Here is a 16,658-nt window from a genome sequence, read left to right on the forward strand (position 1 = left end):
AGAGATTGTTTTTTTTTCTTTTTATATATATATATATATATATATATATATATATATATATATTATTTTATTTTTATATAAAAAATATAACCTTTCCCACAAGATCTTCTCAATGATAAACTTGACCTTCATGTCCTGGTCAAAAACATAAATCTTTTTACGATCCCAAAAAAATCCATACAAACAAAATCTGACAAACTGGCAAACTGTTTTAGCATGTGTGTGTGGGCATTTTTGGTATTATTACAATTAAATAATCTAGCTCTTATTTAAATTGAAACGCAGGAAACAAATACATAAGATATAGACTGATATGGAATAGTTGATGAACATAGTTGATCACAAACCTCTGAAATCATGAGGTTTTATTGAAGTGTATATCAATAAACACCCCCGGTTTCTGTTAATTAAAAAAAGTTTGAACAAGCAGCATTTTAATCATTACGGCAGAAATACTACAAATATCTGTGCAGTCTAGAGGGCCTTTGAATGTTGTGTTGGACAGAGTCAGAAGTTAAAAAGTTTGAGAGAGACTGATGCAAAAAAAAAACGTAGACATTTTATGTCGTCAGAACTTTTCTTGACTGAAACAGAACTGAAAACACTTTAGCTCACAGTAATGACAACAGTCGCACAGCTCAGTACAGCTGATTTTATTAAGTCCGTAATGTGGTGACTCGAGGCTATTGCTACCTCAGCACTGTCTGTCTGAGGGTCGCCGTGGCAACTGGGACTAGACCATACCTCAAACTGCTCCCGACTGCCACCTGATGGCTGGGCCAAACACCTTCATTTACTAGATTAATCATTGTGCGTTTAACAAAGGGAGTACAGTGTTACAGCAGCGGCTGCAGTTCAAGAACACAACAGTTCTACAAAGTGGCCTTTGTTAGAGGAGCCGCAGTTGGTTCAAGCATCCAAAAAATAACAGATGGATTCAACTCTTTGAGCCTTGGGCAACGAACACGTCCCATTAAGCTCTGTCCCTCTATCACAAACACATAAAAAAGCCTGCAGCTGTCCTACTCTCCCAAACTCCATGTGTTGCTCTGGATTCATATACTCTTTCTGTCTCTCTCTTTAGGCCTTCTGGACATGTCTCTGTCTTCACTGAGAGACTGGCAGTAGCATAAAAGGAGAAGCTGTCGTGCAGTTCTTGATGGCTGTACACTAATTGCTGACCCTAACAGGTCCAATTAGAAGCTACACGCGCCCCGCGCAGGCCCAGGGGACTACACATCCCAGCATGCCGAGCACTGACACTTTCAGAGTGACATGAACAAGACAGCAACCAGACGTGAGCTCTTTCTTCTTTTTTCCAGCATGCTTTCTCTATCGTAAGTCACAGGCTAGTTTGTTTGGGCTGAAAGGCACATCCAAGTGACTTTTTTATGGGCTGCAGATTCAGCTCTTTGGTACTTTTCTTTACTAACACAGATGATGAAATTTCAGAGAATCAATAGTGTTCAAAAGTACATGAACCGCCAGTCAGTTTTATAGCTGTATCACTTTTGATTATTAAAAAGGAGCAGTTTAAAAGTAAAACTGCGATTCTGGAACTACCTCTAAAAATAATATAATGTTACAAAATAATCTTTCCGGGTGATATAATACAATATCATACAATCATTTCTAGTTTATTTTCAGCAAATAAAACAGGAATAAATAATCAAATGTTGTTAATATATTATGAATATATTACATTATATGTTGTCATTTAATGGTGGAAGTGCAACAACAAAGTGTATAGTACAAATTCCAAATTATGCGCACACACACACACACACACACACACACACACACACATATATATATATATATATATATATATATATATATATATATATACACAATGATAACATAATACCAGAGTAATGCCGTTCCAGCCTTGTGAGCTACACTTTGAAATGCTATGTGTTCAACTGTATGAAACGAAGTATGCTTTGGCTTTTAGAAGTAACAAAGTAGTCAACCAATCACATTAAAGCTTGTCAGTTTGAGAAAGTGCTTGCTTTTCAGTGACACATGCATCTGACCGTCAGTGAATGGGCTGCAGGCATGACGCTGATACTGGTTTGATGGAGCCATGATGATGGACCTTTCCTGGTCCTGTCTATCTCCAGTGCTGATCTGGCGGTCTCTAGCAGCCCCATATGGATCCCATTATGTCTCGGCTCTGTCAGAGAGGAATTACAGGGCATCAGGCATGAGAACATGATGACCGTATCAAAACGTTGTCATGTCCTCTCCGCAGAGCTCTGATGTTGTACGCACACATGTTCTGACGCTGCCCTAGATTGCGGCATGGTCGCTGTCCAGCCGATTCACAGGCAAATCAATAGCATTATGTCTTGTAGCCCTCACAATCTTTACATCACGGACAAGTCCCCAGGGCCTGGAAATAAACAACTGCGAACGGAATAAAAGTGACCCCGTAATTGTTCAAAGGAAATGCTTTTAGAATAAGAAGCAATGCATGTAATTATTTGTCAAAGTTGCGTACAGAAGCCATTTGTTTTCTCTACTAAAATCTGAAATGTAACTCTTTTATTGCTTGAATTTGTACATCCATCTGGGTTTTCGTTGCCTCACTTGAGCTCTAAGGCTCTTGAAAAATTCATTCAAAGGACATTGTTTGTTGATTGATTCTCAATATGGAAAATGAAACCGAAATCGTATAGATATTTTATTAGATGTGACTATTTAATAGTTTAATCTTGAACTAACATAACTGATTGAGCCGTTGAAGCTCATGCGGTATTACATTATGTATAGATGATAAATCGCGCCGACTATGTATTTTCCTCGGCAGTTAGAGGGAAAGACGGCGATGTTAGCGCACAAAAGAGAAAGAGTTGAGAGATCAGCCCCATTTTTCTGCCATTTACAAACACCTTGTTTAGTTTCCCGTGTTTACCGAGCGCCTGCACGTTGATTCTCCTGACATTGACGCATCGCCCCTGAAAAAAAAAAAGAAAGAAGCGGAATAGATAAATAACACAACAGCGACACTGCTCCGTAATCCCTTTTGTTTCGCTGGATTTGTTCTCCTCATACGCTAAAGCAAACAATCCCCCGTAAAAAACTTGGCTTGGAACTTTCCCCCCTCGACAAGCCCCCTCCCTTTACGCCCGTGTGTGAGAGAAAAAGATATTTAGTGACTTTGATATGTAAAGCTACAAAATCTTACCTGAGGCTACACAATCATCTCTCTTCCACAATCCAGTCAAATCAGGAGAGAGAGCGAGAACAAAAGAGATAGGATAGGACACCGAAGAGCAATGCAAATCTCGCTTTCTGATGAGAACAACAAAGAAGGGGGGAAAAAAGGAGTGAAAGGATGGATGAGGAGATTAAAGGGAAGACAAAACCCACATTTGGCCGGCGCTGGATTCGAAACGCTGCTCTCGCACGCAGCAGTCCGTCGTTCTGAGATGTAGATTTCCATTAGGACCCTGTTATTAAATGCAAAGGGTTAAAAGCGAGAGCTGTGAGGTGAAAGTGGACAATAGACTAAATGCTACATGCGCTCAGGGCAACACATCAGACTAATTTAACAGAGCATGCCTCCGTGATGTAGAGGTCAGATCCGGAGAGTTGCACGTCCCGAAGCCCACAATGCTTTTTTTTTTTTTTTAATGAAACAGGCAATGGAAAGAATGCCCAGCCATTTAAAACGCCTGACCCCAGACTTTAACACAGCACTTGTAAATTAGCCACACAGACAGCCTTAGCCGAAAGGTCACGAGCGTGTTTTTCTGCTTCTCTTTCTTTGACATAATCTAAAACGGAGGGTCTGAAATTAGCTTTAACCTCCCAAATGACACGTTTATTTACATAACCGCTATGGACAGAGGGAGCGGCTCCACGCTAGATCAAAATCAACACATTGTTTTTGCCACGTCGCCCAGTGACCATCTCCGAGTGGCCCGGGGATATTTGTTGTCAAGACGAGAGCTCGGCAAAGGGCTTCAAATAATCTAATCTGGTGCATCTAAGTGTGTTCTGTCCTAACGCGCCTCTGACCCCATTCTGTTCTCATGGATCCTGGCGGTGGGGGCCGAGGGGGGCTCATGTGCAGCGTGCTAATCCGCCGAGTCAATAGCGGCAGCGAGCGCTTGCGAATAAACCGGTGTCGCGGTGGTGGCACTATCGCGACTTGGCTTGACTCTAATGCCAGTGTCTCCTCAGGGGAAGGACTTTATTTCAGCGTCGTTAAGGGAGGGCTTCGGAAAAACATTAGCGTCAAAGCGCGTGAGCTTTTATGGAACAGCACTAAGGAAGAGCGCGAGGAGAAAACCTGTCACAGCAGTTCTGGTCTCTGCGATCGCATGAGGGCGACCTGCGGTTTTAACTCTGTCAAGGCAAGAGTCTGGAGGTTTCCTGCATCCTTCTGCCTTTTGATAGCGCATGTGAAATGCGAGAAAAAACGTGTCAGCTTGGCACACGATCTGTGTCCACTGGGCCTTTGCAAGATGACCTTTGCCTGGTGAATGTCGGACTGAGTTTTTAAGCATTATACGCATTAATTTGAGTGATTATTCATATTAGTGCATGTGCACAAGGTTTTGACTATTATTTTTTGTTTCCTTGAGGATGTCAAAGACCTTTTTGCTGGGCATGTACCTTCTTTTTTTTCTTTTTTTTAGAGGAGGCCTCAGTGAGTCTTTGTTCACTGAAATGTGCCTTTGGTACCCTATTTCTTTAATATTTGCATTTTCGTCAATGTTTTATTATTATTAATATTATAGTATATTTTAAAATGTACAAAACAAATCATATATAAAAATTGTATTATCACAATTATCTTAAAAAAGCAATAGTACATTTTTAATTATGATTTATTAAATGTGTATGTATAACTGAATATTAAGATTTTTAAATTAAGCAGTGCTTCAATTTAAGCGATTTATACTAAAATGTATTCATTCATTTTAAAAATTATATTCACATATAAAAGTGTCTACTAAATGCAGAAATAGAGAATGATATTAATTACAATTTATATATATATATATATATATATATATATATATATATATATATATATGCACACACACACACACACACGTATCATTTATTTAAGTCATATTCAAGAACTACTTGGAAGGCACATGACACAGTTTTGTGGAGAGAGTGTGTGTATGCCCTCGTGTGCTTTTTTTTCATACATGTAAAAGGCTTGCATTTTCGAGTGATTGATTAGATGAGTGAGTAATGCGTGTGTGAGTGTGTGTTTAACAGTTAACGCAGCAGGGAGTGGACAGAAGGGCCAAGTGTGACAGGTGGACAGGCATGATAAGGAGAGAGCGGTGCAGCCCAGCGCTCAGCAGAAGCAGAGCCCAGGAGAATATCCAGCCAAAAGCAGCTAATAGCTGATACTCATCAGAGATAGAGCCGCTGAAGATTTCCTGTCTCTGTGGAATAGTCCGTTCATTCAACTCCATCCCAAATTCTCCTCCCTAAAAAATGTAGTGTATTTCGTACAGTCGTGAAAAGATGTTGTTAATCAAGTTTTATACAAAAGGAGAATTAATGCTGGGACTGAATGAATGTGCCATGGTTAGTATAATTTACTGCTTACGCTTTGCCCCAGGTTAAATTGTAATTTTTTTGGGTGTGATATTCACATATGCAGTATGAACTGTATGGTGTTTGTGAATTAAATCTCTTTCATTTCACTTTTGTTTATAGATCAGCTGAAGACTAAATCAAGACTTTCTGCTTTACACAGAAAGTCTTCGCATACAACATACAACAATGTTGTAACTGCAACTTTTTTTCTTAAACAAGGCTGACATTAAATGAGAGATGAAATTGAGCGTTCTGTATCTCTGGTTTTACAGATTTATCTTAGAGTTTCAAAAGAGTCTCTCAAACTGATCACATTTGCTAAAAGAAAAGTGTACAATCAGAAGTGAGTGATTTCAGTATGAACTCAGACATTACTCATTCAATTCAGAACAAATATTCTGTGCTCTATGCCATTTACCATCATTTTTATAGCTCTGTACTTTTAATGCATATCAACAATTGACTCATTTGTTTCTATTTTTAAATTTCTTAAGGGATGCAGGCAACCCACTAAATGTGTATTTACGTTGCCGAGCCCACACTTGTAATTTTGTGAATCCAAGAGGCAGCTCTGTACAGCACTTTAAACCAGTTCATGTAACTAAGAAAGTTTCAGGTATGGTAAGACGATTTTGATTGATATGTATTTACTTCTCCATCAAACGGATTGAATGAAGGATCAGATCGGAGCTTGTTTGTGTCGAGCCGAATGATGTTTACGGTACAGTATCGTTCGAGCTTAGTGATTTATCACAAACGTGGCAAACAGTGAGTCAGTCAGCAGTGTGGGTGGCAATGTGTCACCAACACACAGCGCCATCTGCTAGGAGTTTGTTCAACAAAGATCGATTGTGCTTCGAGACGCTCCCTCTCTCTGTCGGTTTCTCTCCTGTGTTCGTTCTCTCACCTCCTCTCCTCTCCTTTCCTCTACTCCGCACAGAGGAGGACGTGCGATGCCAAAATAAGAACGAGATGTTGGAAGGCACTGAAGAGGAAAAATGATCGGTTTGTCCTCTCGTTGGGAGCAGTCCAAATCTGGAGCTTCATCTGAAAAGTTTGTTTTCACATTGCCTGTAAAGCTCTTAAAACTTCCCAAACGCACGTATAACGTCAGCTCGCGGCGGCCCCTGGGGGTCATTTGAGGCAAGTCGACATGTGACTTTCAAAAAGAGCCGTTTAACGTACTAAAGCGCGTCACTGTGCCCCACGAAAGGGTCAAGTACAAATGGTCTGATCTCGGGAGACGAAGCTTCGCTCTAAATGCTTCCTGCAGAAATCAAGATCTACGATACGTGTCGGCCATTATGTGAGACGTACGAGGTAAAATTGCTAATGTAAAATTGGTAATGTGATTAGAACGGTCCCTGGCAGGCGAGACCGGGGCAGCGGTAAACAAGCCAGTGCTCCTTATGTGTAAGTGAAGATGGTGGAGGAGACACAGACTCGACATGAATAACTTCAACCCGGCCTTTTTGCCCCGGAGCTAGAGGTCAGGACCCGTTTGGAAACAGCGTGTTATGGCGTTTGGACATACTTGTGCTGGTGCTGGACCAGTCTTTTGCGTTTTCTGCCCTTTAGCTTCTTACATGCCAGTTAAAGTCACAGAGGACAGCAGCCGACATCTCTTTTAGTGCCAAGACAGAGGATCCGTTTGTTGACAGAGCCGTCCATACATACGCCAGATTGGGATCCGTGGCCTTGGTAAAGCCAAGGGTCTTACCCCCATCAGACTCGCAGCAGTGACCCTCGTTTTGGTGTTTACGCCCAGGCAGGTGTGCCCATGATTGTGGGGTGCGTGAACTGGCATCCGTCAGGGCATCCGTTCCCTTAGCGTGAATGTAAAAGAGCCTACAGCCTGTGGGTGAGGCCCTTGTCTGTTTACCTGCCAAAAGAGGGCAGAGAAGGGGCTATAAGCACAGAAGGCCTTCTTTGCCCTGGTGTTCCTGGTGGCCCATAGGGTCAAGGTCTCTCGTTTAGCTTTCTAAAAGGACTATGGATGTGCTTTCATACTTGTTTTGTATTATTTATACAGCGTATTGTCAGATTTAGCATTTGATTGCACTGATACCACTGTTTGAAGATGGTCAGAAATGATTCTTGTGTAGCGCCAGCTCTCATTAATTGTCGGTTCTCTTTTCTGTCCCTGCTTCAGGGAAGAAACAGCACAGACTCAGAATTTAAAAAGTGTGTTGTTGGACTGACTCTTTTTTTTTTGTTTCGCACATTTTCATGTTTGCCATTCATTATTTACAAGCCAATAAGCATCTTATCTGGAAAGCTGTGTCAGAGTTTCCTTGGAGTACAAATATTTTCAGAAGTTGGCTTTAAATTTGAGTGAAAGAGCGAAAAAAGGTCTAGAAATAGGTTGCACTGGGGCCTTAAAGATTAAAGAGATTAAGGATAGTAATATTTATTTATGAAATAACTGTTCCGTGTAGCCAACAATTATTAGTTTGTATGCGTCTCTGTGTGTATGTGAATACCTACACTATTTTTTGTAAGAAATTTTGTATCGAAAGGACCAACTCAATTGATCAAAAGTAACACTAAAGACATTTATAATGTTAAAATCAATGCATCATGTAAAATGGAAGAAATACTAATATTAAGCTCAGCTGTTTTCTACGTTGATAATAATAAGACAGTAGTTTGCATATATACACGTCACAATATGCAAACAAGGGGCAACAACACCTCGTTTTTTCCATTTGAAACACTGTCTGATACCCCACCCTCACTGCTGACAATGATGGGAATTTGATTTGCAAACTTACAAAAGAAAGTGTAATAGCCTGCATATTGTTGTCATTAGAACTGTTTTTCTGGTTATTTCCTCAGGGAACGAAAAGGAAAATTCAGAGGGAATGAGAATAATAAATGCAAATTATGAATCCGTTTACCAAACACCGGTAAGAGCATCTTTCCTCCTTCTTCTTTTTTTTTTTTTCTAACACCCCAAACCTCACCACTTCCTGCCTGTCCTTTGGGAAACGGCCACACTTCTCCAGTCCGCCTATGAACAAACATCTGCTGCGAAACACGGAAGCGTTCCCCTGGTGATTTGTTTCCAACAGATCCCCTCATCCCATGTGCTGTTTAATCACGTGTTAAAACTGGCGACAATAGAGCAAGTCCCGCAATCTGAAAATTAGACAAAAAGTCCGAGAACAAATTTACAGATTTTTAATGAAGTTTGTTTTTTTGTTTTTTTTTGGTCCCCCTCCCCACCCCTCATCCTGATGTGCTCTCAGCGGTTCCTCCTCCGTTAATTCGGTTCCTAAACACCTGCTTTTGCACCTTTGATAATTATGGCTGGAACGTTTGTTAATCCGCTCTAATAGTGCTCAAGCTGAGTCCGTTTGCAGCTAATAATTACGGCAGTCGGCATGGGGTTTGGCTCGTCTCTGGTGTAGCCTGTGTGATACAATACCGATCACAGCTCGAGCTAGCTAACATCTCGACTGGGATAACTCAACATCACGTCCCTGCCTCTTCCTACAGCTGTCTCTTAAAACTCAGCGCTCTCTAAATGCAATATTCATCCCTCTTCTGGGACATTTATTTTGGAGATATTAGTGCAAACTTGACCTTAAAAAGAGATGAATTAATAGGATGGAAATATATCAGGAAAAATAAACGAATTCTTGAAGCCCTGAAGGAAGAGCAAACAAATCATTGGCACAGATCTCACCTTTGGGAGTTGTCATACTTTGCGTTTTTTCTTCTTCACTCTCTCTCTTCTTCTTCCTCCCTGCGAAAAAGTTAGCTAGCGCTTGCATATCATCATTAGTGTGGCTGCTGCTCCTTCAGAGATCAAATGCTGTTTTCTCAGCACTAGCAGAAAGTCTGTTGGTTTTAAACTCCAGAGGGTTTGCCCCGAGGCATTAAAAACATAGGCATGTCAATCTGTGCATGTCGAAAGCACTCTCACAGGCTGCTAGATAAAAAACGGCGATCATTTAAATGGTAAATAGTCTAAATGTTTGGCGTTTGAAGAGTGGAGGAATGCCAAAATAGATGCTGCTATGGTTCATAGGGAAGCAACGAGGGGCAAAGAGGCTTCTGCCTACCATTTCATACGCTATGGCTAATCGTGCGTGTATCGGAGCGTCTGATCGTTAGCGTTGAATTGAAAGGAGAGTTCTAAGGCCGGGCTTCCAGTCTCAGATCTTTCTGTATTGACACGTTGCAGCGGTGCAGACGGGAAAATGCGGGCAGCAAAACACAGTAAAGAGGGGATTCTCCAGCGATTCGATACCGACTGCAAACACTTTAATATCTGACAAAAATCCGGAGGTGCAATCAGCAAGTGGAGAACGTACTGTAGATCAACAAAGAGAGTGAGAGAAAAAAAAGGATGTGTGAAATCAGGGTGATCCGAAATGCGGGATATCACAGAATCTTCAAGGTGAACCCATATATGTTTGTTCACCTTGATGCAGCTCTCTTTAACTGGTAAAGATGAATGAACTTTGCTGGAGAAAGGCAGATTTGTCTCGAAATTTAAACAATACTTTTAGGGCGCTTTCTGAAACAAAACTCCTTTTGTGATCAACGGAAAATACAAGATAAAAAGACAGCAATGCATAAACGCTGACATAAGATTCCTTCATGTCATGTTAATAATTGAAAGTTTTGTCTTGGTTAAAGCCGAATCCTCTGAGTGTTCTGCTGAACATGGCACCAGAGTGACGTTTTGGTGCAGAAGTCAAAAGAGTGATGTTTTCTTATGGGAGTAAAAGGGTTTTTACGTTTTAGATCATGCTGAATATGTTGATCTGTTCCCGTGTCTATCCAAACATAAAATGCATATTTGCTATTTCCAGACGTTATTTAACTGCAATAGATAATTACATTAAATAGCTATATTAGTTTATATTGCATTTTATTTAATTGCTTATATATTTCTAATGCATTTGTATGACTTGGCAGTGCTATAAATAAGTGCAAAATAAATGTAGTTGTTGTTAAGTATTTGAACCCCCCTTTGGCCATGGTAATAAATAATAATTCAAAGGAGGAAGAGGAAGAGCTTCAAAATAACTGGTAACTTTAGTTATTGGAATAGATTTGTGCACTTAATACAAAATTCTGACAACGTGCTCTTTTGTTTTATATATGTATATTAAAAAATCATATTTTCTATGGTAATGTCTTACCTCACTTAAAGCATCAATTAAGCATACATCCCCCCAGATAGAACCACACTTTATAAGACGCCTATGAGAACATGGGGGGGGCTAAAATCTGGTGTAGAAGATAGAGAATTGGATTATTTTAGTTATTTTCAATGCGAGTCAAAAAAGAGAGTGTGCATAAGAAACAGGGTGATAAAGACTGATAAAGAGAGTGATAAAGAGGCAAATTAAGGGAACAGAAAGATATGACAGAGACATTGCAGGGTAAGAGTCTGAGACTCATCATCATGGCTGTGCTAGGACTCGGGCCTGCTGTCCTCCCCGTGTCCTCTCCCGGCGCCCCAGAGTCACGCATCACTCATCGTGTCACAGTGAACTCCAGATGCTCTCACCCAGGAGAACCATCCCACCCCTCTCATCCCTCTTCATTCCCTCCAACAATTTAGTAATGAAATATTGATTTTTAGTTAGATTCATATTGATGCTATTAGCTTTGCATTGATAAATCACAGGCCTGTGCCCGTCGGTGGCAGAGCAAGTGTTTGCGGTGCAGTGCCGGGGAGATTACAATCAAGCCATTGATGTGTTAATTTGATGGATATCTTTGATTTCTGTGTCGTTTTTTTCCCCTCCCTTTTTTTTCCGACGCTGTCCTCTATTTCCACGAACCGAGTTTCATAACAATGCTTTAGCACAAATCACACACAGCTGGATTTATGAGACTCGCTGTCCACCGGAGCGCCTGCAGCCTCTCTCGCTCGGTCTCTTAGTGTGTGTTTGTGAGAAGGTGATATCATACTCTTCGCCTCAAATCACCCACGCAGCATTTGAGTGTCAGCCTGCACACATCCCAATTAAAGCCCTGAGAGAAAGAGAGGTGAAGCTAAAACTCAAAGCCCTTTTAGTCTCCACCCACAGAATGTTTCTATAAACACAGCTGAGCAATAGATGATCATCAGCATTTCATGTAACGTGATTAAATACACAATATTTTAATTAAAGGCAGTCTCAACAGATGTATTTCTTCTAAAACAAATAAGTGAGGCGACAGTTGCTTAACGCAAGTAAGACGCTTCGGTCAGAAACCACCTGTTAAATGATAATCTTTAACACATAAAGAATACAGTTGTTAAAGAGACTTTATTGATGTTACATTATCATGAAACTGTTTTTGACTGAATTAAGTCTGCTAACGCTATGAAATGCAGATAACCACAGATTCAACTTTGTGACCACAGATTAAACATTTGGGGAAAAAAGTGTATGGGTTAAAGACGTTAAGACGTCCGCATCAAAAGAAATTCACAAAAGTGATTTTATGTCCATAGAAAACATTTTAAATGTGAGTGAAGCGTCTACTTTTTAAGGTTAAAAGTTTCTAAATTCAGGTTTTTGGAGAATAAAAGGTCAACATTTGGTTGAAATAATGTTACATTGTCATTTTAGTGTGACACAATATTTATGTATTAATTCATACAACACGCTTATTCTGACTTGTAAGTATTAAAATATAGAAAATAAATTAAATTTTATTGTGTTTTAAATTAGTAAAAAATCTTACTGGAAAAGAGGTAAAACCTAGGATAGTGGCAAGTTTAGTAAATGGTTGAAAAATGTTTCATATTTATTTTTGGCGTTTAATTTAAACAGAAAAGAGAAAAGCAGATGTTTTGTGATTTAAAAAAACACCTATTTATTTCAACAATATTCCCCAAAATGTAAAAGTAATGTTGTTTTTTTATTTTTAATGTTTATGAACTGAAGTATACAGTATTTTCTAAACAGCCCATTTTGATTAAAGCACTTAATGGAAGAGATGTTTATTATTATTTATGATTTTTACCACTGTTAAGTGAGGTTTACGCACAGTTGAGCCTCGCTGCTCATTCCTTTATAAGAAGAGATAAACACTAATACAGGTATTCAGTATCAGATCCTGTTGGCTTTCTTTAAAACTATATGACCACCAGTTCTTAGCGTATACCAAATTAAACATTTCCAGTAGCCAATGGAAAGAAATTACATTTCGTTCCTCTTGCAACAAAGACATTCAACTTGAACTGAGTTTAACTGGAAATTATGATGTCTACATACAATGCGCGTTCTCTCTTACAAGCGTATGTGAAATGTATAGCGGGTATATAAGTGTGGGTTTTAAAGCTGTAATGCCTGCCTGTTTGTCTTCCCCTTTGACCCATACAGGAAGTTCACAGTCTCCGAGGCACCAGATTACGCCATTGATCCGAACCCAAAATGGCTCCATGTCTGGCATTTTCAGAGGCCGTTTCCAATTCAATGTCATCCTCTCTGCCTCAAACTAAAAGAGACAAATACGACTGGAATAAGGTATTTTCCTCATTATGAGGCACCACAGATCAGAGCATAAATAGTTTAGACTGATTCACTGACCAACAAAGTAGCGCCAGGGCTTTAGTTCGATAAAACTCAGCTTGTAGCCTCACAAACCATTGCTTAGTTGTACACAATGTCCAAAACATTGTTAGTAGTTTTTGTTTGTACAAATTAGACTGGGAATCTAGTGTCATTTTTGTTTTCGTAGTCATAATGATTTGTCCATGGCTCACTTCTAGTGAAAAGTTCAGTGCATTGGCGTTTTAGGGTTAGATGTTTTTAGCACCTGCAATGTATCTATACTTTACATGTGAAATGCTAACCGTAGAAAAGTGCTTTAGCTGGGCCATAACCGAAGCCTTCTCTTGCAGGTAAAGATGGAGTGGTTGCCTTGCTGTTGTGCTGGTATCAGACATGGGCTCTTCATCAGATGACTAATGGAGTTGTGCAGCTAACCAGGAGGCCCAAGGCTGTTTGTTAGCTCCTAACAAGGTGAACCAGCTCCTACGGAACAGCACACTAGCGCTGAAGGATTTATTATAGATCTGCGTGTCCGCAGGCCATGAACGGTAGCACCGGTCTCATTGTAGTGGGTCCAACACACTAGCAGAGGGTTTAGATCATTATTGCCTCATTGTTTTGATACAATTTTGGAGAGTGGATGATGGATGGATGGATAATCGGATGAGTAAAGGAGTTTTGGTAGCCTAGCACATGAGGGTAATGGATGGCCTGCAAAAACACATGGAAAGGATAAGGAAAAGTGAGTTCTGAACATTTTAAGATGGTGTTTGGAAAACGATTTCAGTCTTTATATATTTAGGTAGTTGACACTGTTCAGTAGTTGACTGAAGAAGAGATGAGATATGTTACACTTTAACTAAAGTTATATTAAAGTTAAAAAACAAATAAAAAATTATATATTCTTTTAGAAAGAATGCTTTTTTTTAATTACATAAAAAAATACAATTACATTTTAAATATTTTATTTGCACATTTCGTAGGTGCAAATTAAAGCTTTTTTTATACAAATATGTACATGTGTGTTTGTGGTAAAAAAAAAAATTATATAAAAATATATATATATATATGTATGTATTTGTATTTATACACACACTAAAAATAGATATATAAACATATTTTAACAAATAAAATAATCACACACACACAAAATAAATATAAAAATTATTTATATATATGTGTGTGTTTGTGTATGTGTATGTATGATTTTTTTTTACATTTTATGTTTGGATGTTTAATTTGTACTCCTTTTTTACATTTTATTTCCTTTTTTTGTTTTTAGATTTTACATTATATTTACATTTAGTTATTTTACATTTACAAATATATATGAATTAATATTTAGATATTAATATTTTAGAGTTAAATATGCTTTAAAATATATACTAATATATGATTTAATGTGTATACCTCAATATATTTTTATTTATTATACATTTTAATATTTAAATACTACAGCTTTTACCTGTTATACATTTGGAGAGTGAAAATGTAGAAAATAAAAAAAACACGCACGAGTGACATTTTAATCAATTAGCCAGCACGTAAACCAGCGCAAATTTTCCCAGAGAAAACTCTGTACCGTTCTGCCCTTTTGTCCCTCCATCAATACAATCAGCCGGTGTCATCCAGCGGTCAGTCTCCGCGCAAGGAGGGGCAGGCTTCGAGAGGTAAGGGGGGCTTTAAGCGACGCTAATCACCGCGCTTCGCTGTCAATCGCCTGCCAATATTAGCGGCCCCATCCCCATCTGTCAGAACAGGGCCTGATGGCTCCCTCGTTAGCGCCGATCACCTGCCCTCAGCCGGAGCGGCTGTGCTAACATCCATCACTCACCCGCGCCCATTTTTTCCGCCGCCGCTGTCTAATGGCCTTCGTTCAATTGTCTCCTTTAGCTCGGGCGCTACAAAGTTAGTAGAGCGCAGGGGTGATGGGTTGGGGGGGAGGGATGTAGAGGGAGGGGTGCGACAGAAGCAGCTCAAACATTTCAGGCACGCTGCGGTGGTGTAATGAGCCATGGCAGCTGGATATACCTGTGCATGCTTTGATAAAGGTGAGCTGACACACCAGGGCCAGATAGGCACTTTGGTGTCGCAGACATATGTCTATCTATCACTGCAGAGCGCTGGAGGGGAGAGAGAGAGAGACAGCGAAGAGCAGCGTGAGCGGGAAAAAGCCAATAGGGAGGAAATGGTGTGAGAACAGCTGCTAGTATTTTGTAGTCATCAGTACGTACAAGCAGCGGTCTCCAAATTGGACATTCATGGCTAGAAGGCTCCTGATCTTAGTTTCCCCTCTAACAATCCTCTGAAAGCCAAGCGAGATGATAAACTGCGAAGAGCGTCTCCAAGCTATTCCTCTTGTGTGGCCCTCTGCGTCTCTCCCCATCCCTGTATTCTCCGCCGTTTCTTGCCTTTTGTCCGAAAAAGGAAAAGAGGGAAGCAAACATTTAGGGGTGCAGTGTAGCGTGCTGGACTGATGCAATACATTCTCTTTGTGGGACTGTGGCGGTAAAGCCGCTGGACTGTGGCTCTGCTCGCCAGCCGTGAGATGATTAATTCAAACTTAACACCAGAGAAGACACTAATATTCATCACCTCTGCTGCATTCCTCTCCAACGCCAGCCTACAGCTCTCCTAATTCATCAGCACAGACTACACCCCAGCAAAGCTGCAAAACAACACTGCGCGCTGATAGAAAACAATGCAGGAGAACTCGGAGCCGCCGTGGCTGTACGTTCACATTTTTACTAGGCCTGACCTGTGTTATTATTATAGTTTTTTTATATCGTTTTTTCCTTTCATGTCAAGCTTTTGAAATTTGGTTGTAATTTTTAATTATATATATATATATCTCTATATATATATATATCATCTCATCAGCTCGTGAATGATATGATATTTAATCATTGCATTACATTTAGTTGCATTTAGAATTATTGAATTGTGTTTGTATATTTAAATCATGTGCAGTTATAATGATAATAATAATAATAATTCTATTGAAAAGGTATAATTAAATCACTTTCATTCATTTAATAGCAGTCCAGTTCCCTTGAGTCTTTATTTGTCAATTAAGGAAGGGTTATCAATAATATATATATATATCAGTTGCTGTAGATTATCATTAAATCTCTTGCTCTATGCTATCTATGTTGGTTTTGTAAATCTGAGGCTCAATTTTACACGGCTTGTATAAAATGCACATATATTGGATGCCAATATGCGATTCGACTTAACGTGCGCAAAGATAACTGTAATCTAAAACCGCAATGTAAATAATCACAACGGGCCTAACATTTACATTTGTTTCACGAGCGATCACGTATTGTAGTCCGGCCCCTTTTCTTTATTTCCGTACACGATGTTATTCTGAAACGAGCGTCCCTGTGCTTTTTGTTCTTTTGAAAATAAATCCCATTAGTCTATGCGACATCATACACTATTGTGCATCTCTTTTGTTTCATGCCATTCAGATGCCTAGCTCAAATGAGATATAGATCATCGGAAAACGCGATTGTTGAATGGAAGGATTGTTAGCATGTAAATTCATCTCTTAAATTAGCACCTTTCATT

At 39.6% G+C, this 16,658-nt stretch overlaps 1 long non-coding RNA gene across 5 annotated transcripts in view; it reads left to right on the forward strand.

Annotated features, from left to right (window-relative positions):
• Positions 1 to 16,658, forward strand: part of LOC122323623 — a 68,084-nt gene that overhangs the window by 12,791 nt on the left and 38,635 nt on the right. For 4 of the 5 annotated variants that reach the window (XR_006247027.1, XR_006247026.1, XR_006247030.1 and 1 more), the window contains 4 exons: positions 1,085 to 1,297; positions 8,413 to 8,483; positions 12,915 to 13,058; positions 13,436 to 13,556. This is a non-coding gene — a long non-coding RNA (uncharacterized LOC122323623). The remainder of the gene's footprint in view (positions 1 to 1,084; positions 1,298 to 8,412; positions 8,484 to 12,914; positions 13,059 to 13,435; positions 13,557 to 16,658) is intronic. The other variant, XR_006247028.1, reaches the window with a different exon arrangement.

This window comes from Puntigrus tetrazona, chromosome 19 (assembly GCF_018831695.1).
Source record: "Puntigrus tetrazona isolate hp1 chromosome 19, ASM1883169v1, whole genome shotgun sequence".
Lineage (NCBI taxonomy): Eukaryota > Metazoa > Chordata > Actinopteri > Cypriniformes > Cyprinidae > Puntigrus > Puntigrus tetrazona.